This window comes from Taudactylus pleione, unplaced genomic scaffold (genome assembly GCF_031769625.1).
Source record: "Taudactylus pleione unplaced genomic scaffold, aTauple2 ptg000329l, whole genome shotgun sequence".
In the NCBI taxonomy this organism is placed as follows: Eukaryota; Metazoa; Chordata; class Amphibia; order Anura; family Myobatrachidae; genus Taudactylus; species Taudactylus pleione.
The window spans coordinates 8574132-8580124 of record NW_028284730.1 but is presented as its reverse complement, the minus strand read 5'-3'; positions in this window follow the sequence as shown (position 1 = coordinate 8580124).

Below are 5993 nucleotides of genomic sequence, written 5' to 3'. Positions count from 1 at the left end.
ATGCACTTACCGATGCCGGCACCCCCGCCGATATCGGCTCATGCACACCATCTAGTGTGTATGAGCTTTTACTCTATTCCCAACTCTGAATCAGGCCCAGTATCAACTTCTGGTCAGCAGCACGCCAGAACACAGTTCTGTGGTGGGCACACAGGCAGAAACACTGAGGATAAATCCCCAGCATCACTTCATAAAAGAAAATGATAAGGAAGTAATATTTGCAATGTTGTTACATTTTTCTATACTTACCTTTGAAATTATTACTTAAATGTTTTTTGCATTGAAAAAATGGTTACCATATCAAACAATTAGTTATCTGAATAACCAAATGTTTAAATTTGGTCTAAAAGGAAGTTATACACAATATGTGTATTTAGCCCAAAGAAAGGCTTGTTTGTGAAATGTTAATATTGTTCATATTTTTAAAACAAAATCTCAAAAGTGAAAAACAACTATAGTAGATGATGTTAATTACTGATTTTGTAGTTTAGCAACAACACTACACAAAGGAAAGGTTGTTAATAACGGATACCCTAATCTGCCTTCCACTGTCTGTGATCACAGAGTTGCTTGATGGTAGCAAGACCCCTATCTGCTCACTATATATTGCATAATCTGGTGGTGGAGGTATTCACAATGCCAGATTATGCAATAGACAACTTTATCAAGACCCCTGAACCTAGATTTTAATAGCCTAAAGGAGCGCTCTATCACTGATCTAGTGGATATATGTGCCTTATATTACTTATGCTCAGCAGGACTCCTCACAGACCACCTGCACATTCATAGAATAGGTATGGTGTAAATTTATATACAGCACTAATCCTTCAGATATGTCGACATTCATTTTACCTACATACACTACAAAGCACGTTTTCATTCGACTTTTTACCTTCAAATGCATCTTATTCACAAAGAAATGCGAATGGGATACACAAGCTGCTTCTGCTGATTAAAATGATATGTATCATACCTATAGTCTATGTGCAGGTGTATCTGCATGCAAAATGCTATGTTACAGTGCCAACAGCTGTGACACTAATGTATCATTTCGCATGCAGATACACCCGCAGTGTGTAAAGTGTGTTAAATGCCCGCCCATTTGAGATGTCAGTGTGGGCGGTCCCTGCAGCCAGTGTATGAGCAGTCGACGGTTCACCCGTACACACATGCAAATGCCCCAATATACCGTTCAGATATATCGGCATGGCTGTGCTGCAGGGCCGACCTGACATGTCTGTGAACGTCATTCAGAGACATATCGTATATGTACGGTATACACCCGCCAATGCACTCACAATATATCATCGATCGAACAAATGATATATCAACAAGTGTGTACCCAGCATAAGGGCCTGATTTAGTGTTGTATGATATGCCGATGTTTTCGGAGTTGACCGACTGTCTGAGTGACACCGCGCATAAGTCTATGAACATTACTGTATTCCCTTGCAGCCAGTATTTATTTGCAGTATGACTGACAGTAATGGAGCATTTGGGGGTGGTAACGGGATGTTCGGCAAAAATGTAGGCGTGGTGCAACCATTTTGTGGGTTGTATCGCATCCTGCATCTGCGATCTCGTATGCAGTAAACATGGCTCCGGCGTCTCATTTCCCACAGCCATTCTGCGCTACCATAGTCACTTATGACTGCTAACATCGAATGATCTGCGACCGATGCTTTGTACACAGATGATTGTATTTGCAAAGACGTCAGTAGGTGTCTCAAAACATATCCCGGTGGCTGCGACATTTGCATATTTTCGCACAGCACCTGCGTATGGGATTGCTGCTGCGGTGGCAATACCGTAGAACTCTAAATCAGGCCGTAAGACTCCTCTAGCACATTCAGGGTCTCATTCAGACCCGGCCGCAAGCGCCGATGCGCTCGCAACCGGGTCGATGGTCCCCACAGAGCATTCGCTAGACGGAGCCGGCTCCGTCGTGCGCATGTGCGAGACCCGGCTAGCGACGGGCGCTCCGTCGCTAGGGGTCTCATAGCAGACGGGGCGAGCTGTCGATGTTGAGTGACAGCTTGCCCCGTTTGCTGGGCGGGCAGGGGGCGTGCCCGGCCAAACGGAGGCGTTCCAGTCACCATCAATGATGTCAGTGGGGAACTTCCTGCTCAAACAGAGCAGGAAGTTCCCTGGGGCTTACGAGAGCCCAGACCCAACCTTAGGGTCTGGTCGTAAGCTCCGATGGTCGCGATGGTGATGACCATCGCGACCATCACCCTGATCGCAAGCTAAGCTGTGGGTGGTAACCCACAGCTTAGCTTGCGACCTGGAGGCTTCACAACAAGAAGTGCCCGCCCTCATTCAGAGTGAGCGATCGCTTCTTGCGATCGACTCTGAATGAGGGCCTCAGTTAGCACACACATTTATCCGGAATTATAGGTCTATGAATAGAAGCGTAGTACATGTGAATGGATTAATGCTTACATTAAAACCATGTGATTCTTTTTGACCATTTTGGCAAGTGCCAAAATCTGACTTATATCAAGAGACATGGGTTTAAAAAAACAAACGTATCCAACATTGCACGGCACTCTCAAATGCACATTAGTTATTATTTAGGTTTGCTCATTATAGCTAAGGCTTATTTTTACAATGCACTTTATTTTTTAAATACACATTTTACTGAATGTGTGAAAGAGCTCCAACTCTAAAGGTGCGTATCCATTACACAAGAGTGGAAGACTGTACGATTACAACATTGTAATCGTGCAATCGTTCTTCATCCGGTGCAGTGAATAATGTGCCCACACTGAAGGATATGTCGTTCAGTGCAGGCACCCTCCCTCATCCCCAAATATGCACAACTTGTTGATATCGGCAGGTTGGCCTGCATGCTCAGACGATGACAGATGGCGACAACGACCAGCGGGAGCGCGCATCACTGGCCGTTGCCGGCTTTTTCCTGCGCGATTACTGAACGATTGGATGATTCCGATGTCGTAATCATTCAATCACTCATTTTTCTCGTCTAGTGGATACGCACCTTAAAACAGAATGAATCTCCTCCCTTGGGCTGATATCCAGGGGCATAGGGAGGGCGGTTCCACTGGAGCGTGAGCTCCAGGCGCCTTACTTACCAGAGGGCGCCCTGCAGTCGGACTCTGGAGCAGCTGTCAAGTAGCTGACAGCCTGTGCCGCGTCCGCAGCAGCAACAGCAGCTCCTGTCCTGCCTTCCTGCTCTAGTGAGAGACTCCTGGTCACTAGAGGAGCTTGTGCTGAGCCCTGATTGGTGGAGCTCAGCACATGTTCATCTGACCCCTGCAGGGAGCGGGGCTACAGCAACATGTCGAGGAAGAAGCTGCAGGGTCCACATTAAGGTAAGAGAGGTTATACCCCAGTAGTTATGTCTATCACCCTTCCTGCCTGTATGTATGTACTGTATGTGTGACCCTTCCTGCCTGTATGTATGTACTGTATGTGTGACCCTTCCTGCCTGTATGTGTGACCCTTCCTACCTGTATGTACTGTATGTGTGTGACCCTCCCTGCCTGTATGTACTGTATGTGAGAGTCTTCCTGCCTGTATGTACTGTATGTGTCCCTTCCTGCCTGTATGCATGTACCGAATGTGTCTCTTCCTGCCTGTATGTACTGTATGTGTGACCCTCCCTGCCTGTATGCATGTACCGAATGTGTCTCTTCCTGCCTGTATGTACTGTATGTGTGACCCTCCCTTCCTGCCTGTATGTGTGTATCTTCCTGCCTGTATGTACTGTATGTGTGATCCTTCCTGCTGTATGTATGTACTGTATGTGTCCATTCATGCCTGTATGTACTGTATGTATGTGTGACCCTTCCTGTCTGTACAGTCAGGTGCATAAATATTGGGACATTGACAGAATATTCATATTTTGTCCTCTATTCACCACCACAATGGCTTTGAAATGAAACAAACAAGATGTACTTCTTTAACTGCAGACTTTCAGATTTAATTTGAGGGTAATTACATCCAAATCAGGTGAACGGTGTAGGAATTACAACGGTTTCTATATGTGCCTCTCACTTTTTAAGGGGTCAAAAGTAATGGGACAAACTAAACAATCCTAAATCTAACTTTCACTTTTTAATACTTTGTTGCAAATCCTTTGCAGGCAATTACAGCCTGAAGTCTGGAACGCATTGACATCACCAGACGCTGGGTTTCATCCCTGGTGATGCTCTGCCAGGCCTCTACTGCAAATGTCTTCAGTTCCTGCTTGTTCTTGGGGCATTTTCCCTTCAGTTTTGTCTTCATCAAGTGAAATGCATGCTCAATCGGATTCAGGTCAGGGGATTTTTAGCCTTAAAAAACTCTTTGGTTGCTTTTGCAGTATGCTTCGGGTCATTGTCCATCTGCACTGTGAAGAGCCGTCCAATGAGTTCTGAAGCATTTGACTGAACATGAGCATATAATATTGCCCGAAACACTTCAGAATTCATTCTGCTGCTTTTGTCAGCAGTCACATCATCAACAAATACAAGGGAACCAGTTCCATTGGCGGTCATACATGCCAAAGTCATGACACTACCACCACCATGCTTCACTGATGAGGTGGTATGTTTTGGATGAGCATTTCCTTTCCTTCTCCATACTCTTCTCTTCCCATCACTTTGGTACACGTTGATCTTTGTCTCATCTGTCCATAGGATGTTCCAGAACTGTAATGGCTTTTTTAGATGTTGTTTGGCAAACTCTAATCTGGTCTTCCTGTTTTTGTGGTTCAACAATGGTTTACATCTTGTGGTGAACCCTCTATATTCACTCTTGTGAAGTCTTCTCTTGATTGTTGACTTTGACACATATACACCTACCTCCTCGAGAGTGTTCTTGATTTGGCCAACTGTTGTGAAGGGGTCTTTCTTCACCAGGGAAATAATTCTTCTGTCATCCACCACAGTTGTTTTCCGTGGTCTTCCGGGTCTTTTGGTGTTGCTGAGCTCTCCGGTGCATTCTTTCTTTTTAAGAATGTTCCAAACAGTTGATTTGGCCACACCTAATGTTTTTGCTATCTCTCTGATGGGTTTGTTTTGATTTTTCAGCCTAATGATGGCTTGCTTCACTGATAGTGACAGCTCTTTGGATCTCATATTGAGAGTCAACAGCAACTGATTCCAAATGCAAATGTCACACCTAGAATCAACTCCAGACCTTTTACCTGCTTAATTGATAATGAAATAACGAGGGAATAGCCCACACCTGTCCATGAAATAGCTTTTGAGTTGATAGTCCCATTACTTTTGGCCCCTTAAAAAGTGGGAGGCACATACAGAAACCGTTGTAATTCCTACACCGTTCACCTGATTTGGATGTAATTACCCTCAAATTAAATCTGAAAGTCTGCAGTTAAAGCACATTTGTTTGTTTCATTTCAAAGCCATTGTGGTGGTGAATAGAGGCCAAAATCTGAAAACTCTGTCAATGTCCCAATATTTATACACCTGACTGTATGTGTATGTATGTGACCCTGCCTGTATGTACTGTATGTGTCCCTTCCTGCGTGTATGTGTGTGTGTATGTATGTGACCTTGCCTGTATGTACTGTATGTGTCCCTTCCTGCGTGTATGTATGTATGTGACCTTGCCTGTATGTGTGCCTAAGTATGTATGAAAGTGTGATCCTGCCTGCACGTGTATGTATGAATGTATGTGTGACCCTGTCTGTATGCATGTGTGACCATTCCTGTATGTGTATATGTTTGTATGTATGTGTAACCCTGCCATGTATGTATGTGGATATATGTAGCGGTTATATTATATAGTACACACTTTTTTTTTGGGGGGGGGGGGTGCGGTAGCACGCTCCTGCTCCGGGCACCCTGGCCACATGCTACACCTCTGCTGATATCTAAGACCAAACACTAGGATGAATTCAGTAACATCTTATCAGATTCACTACAGGTACATTCACTGTGCAGTTATTAAATAAAAAATAAATTTCAAAGCTCAATAGTTACTCTACAATTTCTCCCTGGAAGTGACTAGACACACAGACATGG